Genomic DNA, 11,170 nt, shown 5'->3' with positions numbered 1-11,170 from the left:
AACCCCTGTGGTGATTTTGTGGAATAGAGTTTGAGGAAACACCCTTGGGATGTGGATTATGAATGATAGGAACAATAGGAACCTTAAGCCTCTCTTTTTCTTCTTGTCCTTTTTCAACTTGATTTTCAACCACTTTACCACTCCTTAATGTAGTAATAGCCTGAACTTGCTCATGATACATATCTGAGGAATTGCTTTCATAAATCATGCAAGTCTACCTTTTTCGGGTTGGCTACTGGCTTACTAGACAGCTTTCCATCCTCTCTTCGAGATAGAGTACTCGCTATTTGCCTAACTTGTGCCTCTAGCTTTGCTATGGATTATGAATGAGAATTAAGAAGTTGGGTATTGGCTTTAAGATCAACAAGAGCATTGAGTGGAAGATTAGAAGTTTGAGTGGGTTGATTCCTGAACTAAGGAGGACGATAAATACCAGATTGATTAAAAGAATTATTTTGTGGCATAGGATTATATGAATTTTGATACTATCCATGTGATTAAGGAACAGTGACTCATTGACTTTGATTATGCCATGATAGATTTAGATAATCTCTCCAGCCAGGTTTGTATGTAAAAACATATAGATTGTAAGCTGGTCTAGAGAATATAGCATTCACTTGCTCCTATGGGATTTCAAATGATTGTCCCATCATAGGGCAAGTGTCAGCAAAATGGGAAGGATTAGCACAAATGGAACAAACTTCCTTTGGCCAGGCAGTTTGTGGATTAGCAACAGGAACATAATCAGATGATAAGATTTGATCAAAGCTATGGTTCAATGCTTCTATTTGAGCGACTAAATCACTAGATTTGTCTACCTCATAGAGTTTTTCAACCTTATGCATTCTAGGTGAAGACCTAAACCTAGAGGAAGAAGCGTGTTACATTGAATTTTCACTTAGGGCCTCAAACAGTTCACAAGCGTCAGCCGGACTCTTACACAGAAAAGATCCATTAGTAGATGCATCAACCATGTTTCTATAAGAATCAGAAAGACTCATAGAAAATCTGTATTAAGTGCCATTTAGCAATATCATGGTGTGGACACTTTCTTAGAAGATCATTATATCTTTCCCATGAATCATAAAGTTGTTCTACTGGGATTTAGGAAAATGCCATGATATCTCTTCTGATTTGAGAGGTTTTACCTACTGTGTAGTACTTTTTCAAGAAACCTTGTTGCAATATGTCCCATGTAGATATGGAATTTGGTGGAAAGGACTGCAACCAAGCTCTTACTTTGTCCTTGAGAGAGAATTGGAAAAGTCGCATCTTGAATGAATCATTGGTAAGAATGGTCAACTTGGTAGTCGAACACAATTCCAAAAATACATCCAAGTGCATATAAGGATCCTCTGTTGCAAACCCATGGAAGGTAGGAAGCATTTGGATGATCTCAAATTAGGTTGCACCAATATCAGGAAATACAAAACATGAAGGGGAAGTGTATGTGGTTGGAATAAAATAATCCCTCAGTTGTGGTTGTGGAGGAACAGGTGGCACCTATTCTCTATTACCATTACCATTACCCGGTGTATCACGATTATTTACCATGTTATTAGAAGAACTGCCTATTGAATTCAAATGTGTTTTAAGTTTTCTTAATTGATTAAGAGTTCTTTCTATTTCAGGATCATATACTAAAGGTTTTAACTGAGTATGGCGAGTTAACATGCACTAATTCCATTAATCCTAATAGTAACAAAAATAAAAAATTTCCTAGTAAAAGAAAACAACAAAAACTCATAAAAGGTTTTAAAAATTGAAGCTTTTTATCCCTTAAGTGACTTTGTTCTCGCTGCTAATTTCTTGCACCTGAAAAGAAAAAGAATTAAGGTGAGATATTAGAAAGTCTGAAGACTGGTAGACCAAAAATAAAACTAATTAAAAACTAAACTAATAAACAAATCTCCCCGGCAATGGCGCCAAAAGTTTGTTGTGTGTCTTTTTACTTCAATAATAAATAACCATTCGCAATAGTACGAATCTTTGTAGAATAGCACTATAGAGAGGGTGTCGAACCCATAGGGAGATAAGTGTATTATGTTTTGCTTTTAACTAATCTTTATTGGTTTACAAGTACCTGGTTGAATTGATTGATTGGTTGTCACGATTATAAATTGAAATTAAAGTGATAAGAGGGAGAAAGGTCTTAGGGCTTTGACTTCACCAAAACTTTCATACTATGGTTAACTATTTCAACTCTGGGGATTTAACAAATTATATTTCAAATGAATTGAACTTAATAATATTTGTTCAATTCAGGTTTTAAAGAAAGATGTTTTATAAATTGCAGTTAAGTATAACCTATCTGCAGTTAGCATGGACTATCCACCTACCTACTCTAACTACTTTAACAAATTTGTAAATAATCCATCTTTCCTAAGCATAGACTATGAAAATATTCATTTATAAAAAACATTGGAACACTATTACATGAGCTCCATTCTTATATCCGGCAGGGCCTCGCTAGATACCATCCAATAAGAATAGGTTGAGAATAGAAAATAAATTAGTTATATCTAAGACAAGGTAATACCAATTTGAAAACTATTTAAGACATTAAATCCAATTGAGTTGTCTTAATTGCTCATAGTCATGTAATCAGAAACATAATATATATTAAAAATAACCCGGAGTTAAAACAATCAAACCATAATACTAGATTGGGTTACATCAGTGCCCTAAGAGAGGAATTAGTTACTCATGATAATGCCAAATATCATTTGTGTTGTAGTCGCCTCTATCGTCACGGATAATACTTCTCTTCTCAGGATCTTCACCTTCTAAGGTCATGGAAACCTTAAAAGCCGCCACCACAATATCAGCCTTCTGAATAATATGAGAAAAAGGGACTTCTTCTATCAAGGCCTCTGCCGACTTTTATAGAAGAAAATAAAGTTTTGGTGGGCTTTTAGGTCTTCTAGACCATCTGGAATGAAATACAACTTTGAAAAGAATAATCCCGTAACTTTAAATCTGATTTATCATAGAAGGAACGAGCTTTAGGAAGTAGAGCTCGAGCTTTGAGGTTTGGGCTTTAGAGCTTTAGGAACAAGGCCCAACCTTCAAAGAATTATTGCTCGAGCTTCAAAGAATGGTGCTCGATCTTCACTTTTACACTTAGTTAAATTTCTTCAACTATTTTCCGAAACGTTTTTTCCTTCAACACTAAAAATATATTGGGATTCTCTTCTTGTAACATTACTCGATCCAAGCTTCGTAGGGCTCGAGCTTGAGGTACCAAGCTCGAGCTTTAGGTATTCAAGGCTCGAGCTTTGAATGATGGTGCTCGATCCTTGAGGTCTGGCATGAGGCCCTGGGAGATTGGTTCTTCTTTTAAATCAACTCTTTAATTTCTAACACCTCATGCTTGAGTTTGAGGGCCAAGGCTTGAGCACCATTGTGTTTCCATATAGTATATCTGTTTTAGCATGCTAACGTCATGTAGCGTGTCTCTATTGCTTAACCCTTATATGATAGGTAGCATATTCGATTGCCCTTGTACATGATGTGTTTAGTTGCATGGTACGATCTGGTTTATATGATTTAATTTTATGAGTTGTGACATGGTCACCCTATATATATATGTTTTATGACTAATTGTTTTAGTTAGTTCATTCTTTTACCATTTATATACTGTGCTTGGGGTTGTATGACCTTGGTTGTCAGGATTGTGTGTGTGAGCTTGATCCAGTGTCTTGATTCCTAGGCGTAGCCTTGTAGTAGGTCAACTTTAGGATGACATGGAGGATTTTGGTGGATTGTCTTGTTGGGATTCATTGTGACTAGGGCAATGATGATGTTGTTTGATTTTGTAAAGTCTGATCCATTGGCTTGAGGGCATTGACTCGTCAGGCTTTAGATTCGTGACTGGTGTGGTTGACAACGATGTTTTGATACTTTGGGGTTGTCAATTTTTCTAGTATTGAGGATTTAAGGCCTTAAGCGTAGTGGTGCCTATAACATTTGAGCTTGTCTACTCAAATTTTATTTTTTCAGATCTGGCGGGGCCCGTTTAGGGCACTTTTTGAGATTTTTATAAAAGGGGGGTGAGATATCTTATTTTTCACCTTCTCCCCTCTTCAAGCACGACCTAGAGCTCCCATGGCAGCCCAAGGGGTGCTACCATCTTCTCTCCTCTTTTGGTTCACTTTTCTTTGATGGAAAGTCTTCGGCCTTGACGTTTGTTGTTCCCCTCGCCATGCTCTATCTTTCACCCTTATTGGAACCCATTTCTAGCCAAATTTTGAGTTTGGTTTTGAGGTCAAGTTGTGATTTTGATGGGGCTTTTATGGGGGTTATGTGCACGGTGTAGTCCCCGACAAAACCTAGTAGTTTCGTCGGATTTAGAGCCGTTACATTTTGATGGCTTTTGAGATTTTCATCTCAAATTGAGATAGGGAATGTTTTAGGCTTTTGTGTGTGTTGTATTTAGTGTTTAGCATGATTATACAACTTATATATATGCCTTGTATCAAATCTTGAAAGTTATTAATTTTTATTTCTTTGTATAAGATTTAAAATTCATGATGATATATAAATTTGATTTGAATTATGGCATGCTAGAAAATCTAGTTTTATTATGTTTGTTGACATATATTAAATTGAGATTAATTGAATAAGAATTGCACTTTTTATTTAATATTTATCTTTTGTGAAAGATTAAATCCCATGGTTGTACCTTGCTTGAAATTGACTTGTGATATGCTTTTAAATTATGTCTTGGCATGTTGTTTAACATACTTTAATTTTAGAGCATTTGGACAAGTATGAAGATCTCGAGATTTTAATTTAAATGATTAATTAAAATCTAATTAAGGGTTCCATTGGCCTAATTAAGTGTTTAACTTGATATTTGTGATAACTATGACTTATGTTCTAGCATATGTTAATTTGGAACCACTTGATGTTGTTTTAGAAGTTAGGGATTTGATTATCATGATTTAGTTAAATTCCACTTTATTGTTCTTACGGCTTACTTGAGATTTTAGTGAATGTGTGTGGATACCATGCTATGTTGTTTAACATGAATTAATTAGAGGCCATTTGATTGAGATTTGAAACCTAGGGAATTTAATTAGTTTATTGATTAAATTCTGTTTTTATTGTATTATTGATTAACTCTTGTATTTAACATTGATAGTATGTTTAAAGCATGACTTTTGACTTATAATGAATTTATGAGTTTATGTTTTCAATATTGGATTATATTGTTATAGCGTGTAACGAGTCGCACACTGAAGATTCATCATGTGATGTTATTATAGCTCGTAACGAATCGCGCTCTGAACATTCAACATTTGTCATCCTATAGTAGTTATGGATTTAGAGCATGTGTTGTGTGGTTACGAACTACTTGTGCATGGGATGTGGTTTCGTATATATATAAGTTGTTAACTTATTTATTTTGGAGTCACTTGGGACATGGTTACTATGATATGGCTAAAGTTCAGCTTTAGTGCAGGAGGTATGGGTTCTCCTCAATTGAGATTGTGCGCACTTAGGGTGGTTTTCCCTACGGGTTAGTGTCCGGAACAACCAATTGTCTTGGCAGAATTCCGAGTCTAGATGTCCAAGTCTTCCATTATTTGTTTTCGCATTCAATTCCAAGTTAGCAATCATGTTTATATTGTGACTTGTGGTTTTGGCTATTGGCGATTTTGATGTTGATAAGTACATCCATACTAAATTGCTATATTTAGTTGCTTTAGCATTTAGATTTCAAGTTGATAACTTTGAGAATCTATGTCTAGTTGCTTTGTGTAAGCATGTTTCTAACTAGTTGCTTTGTGTAAGTATGTTATATCTTATTGCTATGTGTAGCATGCTCTTGTGTTGTTGAAATTGCATAAAGGATGTGTTCTATGCTAGAAATGATCTTAGGTAGGTAGGATGCTCCCTGAGTCTCACCTTTGACATAGACGTTAGGTGGAATGAACCACAATGATTAAATCATGTACACTTGTAAAATGTAGGTCGATGCATGCTCATTTCCTACGAGTAGCTTTATATTACTCACCCCTACGATATTGGGGCATATTTCAGGTACAGGATACAAGATTGGAGATTGCAATTGCTTGGGTGATTTGCTGAGTTGAGTTTCTTTAGAAACATTCTTGTGCACATGCAAGTGTTAACATGTTCATGATTTGTTTATGAAATGTAATTTTTCTAACTTGGAGGTTTGACATGTCAAATGTTGTAAATGTATTGTAATGAGGCCATAGGCCATTGTAGCACATCTATTTTATCATATTACATACACTTGCATGCTCACTTTGGCAAACAATACCTTCCTTGATGAAACAAAAACTCTAAGTAGCATTTTTAGGGAGTTTTACCCTATTTTGTTCCAGGGGTATTTCGGGTATTTCACAATGCATTTTTTCATTTTTTCACACGAGTCATGTGGAAAACTCAATTTTGAGGGGGGTTTATTCTTTGTATTTTTCTAGAAAACATCATCTTGGTCCTCAAAAATCAATATTTTTACAAAAAATCCTTGCTGCCAGGTTTTGCAAATTTTTAGTACATATGTAATTGGTACTATTCATTGACTTTTTAAAAAAAATCGTCACGACTGATCAGAAACTTCCAGAGGTCTTGTGGGTGCATTTTAAGATTGTATTTTCAATTTAGGCAATTTAAAAACCTCCCGAAGCCCTATTTCCAAAACTTGGGCAGTAGCTCGGATTAGTTTTTTTCCTCTTGACCTGATTTTCTTGGGGGCATTCTGGGCATTTTACAATGCATTTTTTTTTATTTCTATCTACAATTAGGGTAGGAAACTTGATTTTAGGGGGGGTTTCTTCTTTGAGTTTTTCCAAAAAAGTCCGTTTAGATACCCGTTTTTACTCTCAGTTGCAGTAGTGGCGGGTTGTTCTTGTCGAGCCACCACGACATCATTTTTGTTTTTGACCTTTCTCCCTCGTCCGGACTCCAAATTGAGTAAATTTTTTTTTGAACTTGACTAATTTGTCATTGTCTTTCCAGCGGTGTACTTGATAGCACCTGAATCCACTTTTTACAAAATGACCATTTTGCCCCTAGTTTCTTTTTGTCCGTTTTTGAAACGACACTTTTGCATTTGTTTCCTTTACGTTCCGTGACCTCATTAAGGGTCACATTGGTGTCTTAGAGATGCATTGTATCTCTAGAGACCATTGTTTCACCTTTCGCTTCCGTATTTCGGATCCATTATTGGGTCATCTTTTGGTCATCACTAACGCACCGGGTTTACAAAACTTGGGCCGTCACAAGTCCGATAGAGCACAATATGATTAATGAGGACTTTCCTTGTTTTGATCATGATTTTATCCCAGCCATTACTACTTTAGAGAGTAAGGAGATGTTGACCATTATAGAGGTAGTAGAGGAGGAAGAGGAACTTGTTGAAGAGAACCTTCCTTTTATTATCTCCAAAGACCCTCTTGAGACATGCGTTTTTTGAAATGTATAAAAATTATGGTTTTTACCTTAAAAGCTCCAAAAATGAAGTGAACTCTCTAATGGACTCCTTAGCTAACTTGGAAAGTGAGGAGATGGTGATTATTGAGGAAGAGGAAAATGATGAAGAGAGTGGAATTCTAATTAATCCAATTGAGTCTTTGAAAGACTTTGCCTTGCCAAGTGCAAGGCCACCCATTATTGATTTCATTTTCGAGACCGGGGATGAAAGGAAAAAAAATTGCATCTTTCATAATTTCTTTTCAAGTCATTCTTTTAGAGGATGTGTATATTGTTGTAAGTGAGGCATTAAATAAGAAAATGGAAAAAAAGGATCAATAAGGATGTTTCATATCTGGTTTTTGATTCTTTTGATTAGTGAGTTAATCCAATGTCTTGCTAGAGACGTTAAGCACTAGCATTCGTAGAGTTTTAAAACTCTATTTCTCGCTCATTTCTTTTTATTTTTATATATATATTTTTCATTCTTGTGTACATTCTTCCATCTATTTTTCAATCTCCATTCTTGTCACCATCACTGGGCTTAACATAGGATTTTATGCACTTTCAGCTCAAAATTAGGCATTTAGTGCCAATTCGATCAATCACAAGTGTACCCTGGATCGATCAAACTGTTCTGCAGTCAATTCTCTGCAAATTTCAGGTCTCTGTCTATCGTTCGAACTTTCTGTTCGATCGTTCCAAGTGCAATTCAATCGATCCGGTTGTCCCTGTTATCAATCTCACTTCCATACTTAGAAAAATTTTCAAAGCTCTACAAATTTCATGCCTCTGTCTTATTGTGCGAGCATAGAGATCGATCATGCGATTCAAGTCAGGATTGATCAAAGCTTTGCCCCTTTGACTTTTTGACTTTTTTCTCTTTCTATTTTTATTTTATTTTCTTTTACTTTTGTTATTTTCTTTTATTTTATTTAGTTACTTTTCTCTTGTGAAAAAAAAAATATATATATTCCTTTGCATTCTTTATTTTCTTACATTTTTACTTCTTGCATTTTTATTTACTTGCCTTTTTATTTTTGTTTGTGTACATACTTGTTTTGTCCAAATAAAAAAAATAATTTAAAAAAAAATGATGGTTTTTGAAAGTAGCATTCCATCTTGCTAGAGACGTTAAACTTAGTACCCGCCACATTGTGTCTTTTATCTCTTATATCATACATGTTCATTTTCATTTTTATTTCTTTATTTTTCTTATATTTTGTTTCATTGTACATACTTTCATAAAAAGAAAAATATAAAAACTTTTCACCATTGTGCCCTTGTGTGTAGTTATGCATACTTTTATGCTTTAGTTTGGGCTTAATCTCATACCTCTCTTTCGTCTTGTGATATATTGCCTTAGAATGCTTGATTTACTTATCGTATCCCATTTGATATTTGATGTGAGTTTGTTAGTGTGGTTATTCAAGTAGGTTGTTGATTCCAAGTTTGGGGGTGCACTCTTTCCCAATGGATCACTACCCGGCTTCATGTCTTTGCCACCACCGTATATTCTTTCCATCGTTTCCATTGTTCTCATTGCATATTGAGGACAATGTGCAGTTTAAGTTTGGGGGTAAGGTGACTTTGTTGCATTCTACTTAAAGTTGAACTTTAAATGCATGATTGAGATTTGAGATTGATGTTAGCTATGATTTTGATCTTTTGAGGACTATATTGCTTAAAATTTAAAATTGCTTAACTTGAGAGTCCTATACTCCTTGTATGCCTTGTGGATGCCATTTAGGAGTAAATTTTTTGAAAGATTGATATCATGCTTGCACTTATAGTCTATATCATCTTGATTTTGTGATTATTTTGAGATTCACTCTAGGATTCTACACTAGCATAGGTGCACACTAGCATTCTTTTATGAGATACATGCTTTGTTGACAATTGATTTGGTTATATCCCAATTGAGCTAGTAGTGCATTGAAAGCTTTCATTCTTTATAAAGGTGGATAACAAACCCTTTTCACTAACTAGTCGGGATTCTAGCCTCGTCAAATACTGAATTTCTCGTCCCGAAAGGTGGAGGACCCAAACTCTAGGTTAATGATTGAAAAAAAAAAAAATGTTGTCCTAAAAGCAAATAAAAAAAGTGAGGACTTCTCCCAAAAGGTGAGAGGTGGGAAATAATTAGATGGAGGTTGTTTTGATTTGTAGCCTAGTTGATTTGAGCTTATAAGTACTTAGGGGTGTTTAAACACCTAATGCCCTAAAGCCGTCTTGTTTGGGAGTCATTAACCTAACGCTTGACCTCATGGATCACTAGAAAGCTTAATAGATCAACACATTGCACTATACTTCCATCTTTGATCCTTAGGATTAGGAAAAAAAAATGTGAAAAGAATAAGTGCATGAATAAAGCTTTAATTAAAGGTCAATTCTTTGTCTTGATGATCTGTACCAGATTTGTGTGCTAGTTTGAGGCCGGATGTGATCATTTCTTTAGTTGACTTAGATAGCAACATATTTGATATCAGCTCACTTAAAAAGGATTCTAAAGTTATTTTGATTTGCATGATCATTGTCTTGATGTGTGGAGGACCATACTTGCTTGCTTGGTGTTGAAATTTTGGAGAATTGCTTAAAGGTGGTTGAAAAATTGCATACTTGAAGTAGTTTTCTCCTAATGTTTGTTTGGAATATTGGTGCATCTTTAGTGAGAAAGAGCTTAATGTTTGTGGGTATCATTTTTGGAGGCCCTCATGAGACTTCACTCATCCACTAGGGGTAACCTAAGGGTTTAAAAGGCTTGTTACATATGCTAAATGCAATCGTGTTCCCTACGAAAGTGGCGTTATTCATTTATTGCTTTCTAGTTGATAGTTGTTTAGTTATTCATTTATTTCTTTTCTTTGTAGTTCATTGCTAGGGACTAGTAATATATAAGTTTGGGGATGTGATAAGCGCTGAAAAGTGCGCATTTAAACTCCTTAATCTTGAATGTCCTAGGACCTTATTCTATCTTATTTTTTCGCTTTAGTACTAATTTATGTTTTTGTCTATTTTTAGGTCAATAAGGTTTAAAAGGGCTAATTTCGGTCCATTAAGGCCTTTTTGGAGTCAAACTAAGTCTTGGTGAGAAGATGGAGCAAAAAGAGGCTGATGCTAAAAACTGCCAAGTTGGATCGATCGAACCGAATCTCTGATCGATCACACCATACCTCTGATCGATCACACTATACGTCTGATCGATCACACTATTGGTTGGATCGATCGAACTATTCGCAGAAGTTATAAAAAAACAGATCTAAGCTTATTTGAAACTAACTCGGGGTGTGTTTGAAAGGAGAGATCCTAGGACCGAGTTCTCACATTTTTGGGCTAAAAAAACCTTGTATATAAGAGGGATTGAACCATTTTTGTAAGGGGATTCATATTTTTAGATTGTAATTTCTATATTGTTGTAGTTTCTCTATCTAGAAAGTTAGAGATTATGGTTAGAAGAAAAGAGGGAAGTGGAGGCACATCTCAAAAACACATCTCTAGATCCACATACTCTCTATCTCTAGAGCTTCAAAGAAGAAGAAGAGGAAGAGGAAGAAGAAGATGGAGCTATGTTTGGAGCTTGCCCTTAAGGGTTTCATGACCACATCCACCTCCTCCATGATTGGCTAGATCTACACTTATGGATTAGATGAGCCCTAAGTCTTGTGTAATCTAAACCCTTGTATTTCTATTTTTGGGGATTTATATATATATATTGTTGATT

The sequence above is a fragment of the Cornus florida genome, unplaced genomic scaffold (genome assembly GCF_030987335.1).
Source record: "Cornus florida cultivar Cherokee Brave unplaced genomic scaffold, ASM3098733v1 CherokeeBrave_3.0.0_Hap2_Chr09, whole genome shotgun sequence".
In the NCBI taxonomy this organism is placed as follows: Eukaryota; Viridiplantae; Streptophyta; class Magnoliopsida; order Cornales; family Cornaceae; genus Cornus; species Cornus florida.
The sequence above is the reverse complement of the archived record's forward strand: the minus strand, read 5'-3'. Positions refer to the sequence as shown.